This window comes from Arvicanthis niloticus, chromosome 12, assembly GCF_011762505.2.
Source record: "Arvicanthis niloticus isolate mArvNil1 chromosome 12, mArvNil1.pat.X, whole genome shotgun sequence".
Classification (NCBI taxonomy): domain Eukaryota; kingdom Metazoa; phylum Chordata; class Mammalia; order Rodentia; family Muridae; genus Arvicanthis; species Arvicanthis niloticus.
This window is the reverse complement of record NC_047669.1, coordinates 14,039,590-14,042,729: the sequence shown is the minus strand read 5'-3', so window position 1 is coordinate 14,042,729 and position 3,140 is coordinate 14,039,590. Positions and strand designations below refer to the sequence as shown.

Below are 3,140 nucleotides of genomic sequence, written 5' to 3'. Positions count from 1 at the left end.
AAAAAAAAAACCCCAAAAACAAAAAACAAAATCAATAATATTCTTCGCTACAACAACTCTAATTCTTAATCACATCCTAAGCCCATAGCCGAAGCACTTAACTAAGGAAACACAGCATCTTTAATGTTGAGCATTATCAGAGATGTGGTACACAAGCCACAGAAACAGGAAGTGCCCTTGATAAGCAAACAAAATAAGACTCAACCCTTTCTCCTAGAGGTATTGCAGGAATAGCATTTGGGTCACCTTTGTGACTGTAGGTGGCAGAGAAGAGAAAGGCTATGTCTGTGTTAAGTGTCTGACCTGTGATCATCTGATTAGTAGCCTAACATTCCTTGAAAACAGCTAGCCTGAGATAACCATTAGCCTGAGATGACCACTAGCCTGAGATGACCTCTAGTCTGGTGCCGTTTAAGCCTGGGCAAGCTCTCAGAGCAGGGAGCAAGTCAGTGACTAGGAAACCTCTATCTGGGTCTGCAGGCCCTGTGTGGGTGTGAACCCAAGCAGATGATCCTCACAGGGGTCATTCAGGTAGTCCCAGGCAAGGAGCAAGCACACCGGTGCCATGGGGTTTGTACAGGGAGATAGCTTGATACCACCACCAGTCTGGTGCTCTGCAGGCCTGATTAGGTAGGTGGAGGGGGTAGACCATGCATGAGGACACTTCCAGGTGCCGTAATGCATAAGTAGGGCATTGCCATTCTGAGTCCATTCCTAAGACAACTCCAGACTTTCAGAGACTAGGGCACCACTAGAGGAGCAAGGAAATGTTGGAAAAATGGAAGAGCCAGAGAGACCAAAGTATGATGGCATGATGATAAGACATAGAAAGGAGACTTGAGGGTAGTGAGAAACAAACGTGTGTGTGTGTGTGTGTGTGTGTGTGTGTGTAGCCAATGATGTCATATGGGGCCACAGCAGCACAGTAGAGTTAGCCTGGACATGGTAGGTTCAGCTGATCCAGCCCTGAGGGGGTGAACACAGGAGAGCACAGAGAGAGATGAGAAACATGTGGGAGAATGCAAAGCTAAAGATGGAAGCATCACTCTGGGATCAATGACCAGTGAGTCGAGTTCTAGGACTCTTCTCTCATCTCTCCATGAGGAACATTCAACATCGCCTTGAGACACGATTATTTAAGTAAAGTATCCACAAGATTTAGATCCAGGTCTAGCTACTATAAAAGGTCAACATCACAGAAGTCTAGCAACTTGAATTCAAATGCTAAGCGGCACAGTATGGAATCTATAAAAAGGGACAGCAGCTTCTTCCTGGGAATGCTCATCAACAGTTATGATATTCTCTTCCTCCTCTAGACAGAGAACATTTTATTGGAAATTTCACGATAAGCTGTATTGTTTCAGGTAAACATGTGTAGTTTATAATACTTCAAATGTCCTAAACCAAATATCAAATTTTCAAGAGGAACTAGAACAAAGTTATGTCTTTGATGTGTTTATCACTTGAGCAACAGTTATCAACTGGAGCAATCCTTTTGATGTGACATTCTTTCCACTCATACTAAATTCAAAGAAAAGGAGCACTGTCACATTTGACATAAATAAATGAATCTAAGTAAGACATGAATCTCCCAGTTTGGCATAGGCTTCATTAACTTAAAATCACTAACTACAGAGATCATATGACCAGACATCATGTATATTAGCCTCCTTGTGCTATAGGCAACTCTTGGGACACATGAGTTACAGTTGCCTCAGTTGCTACTCTTCATTTGGCTCTGTAGATGCCTGGCTGGTGAGTTAGGTGGGATAAAAGTGATTGACATCAGTCTTCATATTGTGCCTTCTCTTTCACTGCCTTATCCTTTGAGTCATTGGTAAAACGTGTTTTTCAGAACTACGTTAACAGGGGAAAATCAAGTCAGAAATGCCAAATCTCTCTTCAGTTTGAGTTTGGAGAAATTACCAGCCACACCATGAAAAACACCAGAACACAAAGAAAAAAAAAGAGGTACCCCTAAATTACCTAGAAGATCTCTGCTATTTCCCACAAATTATCTGAATACCCTTCCTCTTTATTGGCCTTTTCCCCTCATTTCTACACTGCATCTCTGAATCCTCAATTTCCTAGAGGTAAGTGCTGAATGTAAGCATCATTCCCATTCTTTATTCTATGGTATTCACTGAGTCTTACTTTTTCTTTCTAATTTGTCTCTTGGGAATTGTCTTCTCTTGACAGAGATCAAGTAATAGGATATTTAAATTCAAGACATGTCACTATAAAATGGAGTATAATACAAAGTATTTATTTAGCTGTAGGTTATGAGCCCAGGAAATTTTATCTCAAGGTTATTAATTTACTAAAAATAATTGCCCAGAGAATATTTGTTGATAATTTAATGATTTTTATTTTGGATTCTATGAAGAGTCAAAAGAAAACAATGATTCACAATGGTTTGAATTTTTTTCAGTATGCCTAGCTAAAATGCAAATATACTTTTAAATACAAAATAAAATCCAAATTAAGTATTTGGATGTTTTCTTTCTAAAGTTTCTTAGGAAACCATTGGAGTATTTGCAGAAGATTCACTGCCAGGTTTGGGAAGACAGACATTGTATAACTGTGGTCTAAACGCTTTTATGAATACAATGCATTTTTGGCTTGTTTGTTGGAGGTGGCATACACAGAAACCCTTTTTGCTAAATGCTACTGGGACAAATTAATCCCCTCTCTTACTTATTGCAGAAGACACCATCTAACACTTGTATTCGCCTTGCCTTCCATGTGGCTTCAGCCTTTCAACTGGGTCTTTGGAGATCTTTCTTTTTGCTTATTTTAAGCTTTTTTTCTTCATTTTGTTTTAACATGAAATTCTTTGGCATAATGAATGCTAAGAATAAAAACCATGGATTTTACCCCCAAAGCTAAACTTTCCCTGAACTACCCCCTCCCACATTTTTTTAAACATCACCAGTTGCATTCACCCTTATTTGAATAGAAATTTCTTACCCCCTACACAGCCCCTGGCAGTGAATACCTCTGCCTACCTCAGCTTTTGAGACTCACATTCATTTCAAATCAGTCTTTCGGAAAAAATAAACATAGACTCTAACTACTGAGACAGCCGAGGGGCTCCAAAATACTTATTCAACTGCTATCTATTCTTCATCTGGCTTCCA

General features: G+C 39.7%; 1 non-coding gene across 1 annotated transcript; it reads left to right on the top strand.

The window, feature by feature from the left end:
* Window positions 1-206: 206 nt before the first annotated feature.
* Window positions 207-333, top strand: LOC117718338 (small nucleolar RNA SNORA17). The gene has a single exon (XR_004608032.1). It is a non-coding gene; the product is annotated as a small nucleolar RNA SNORA17 (small nucleolar RNA).
* Window positions 334-3,140: the final 2,807 nt, after the last annotated feature.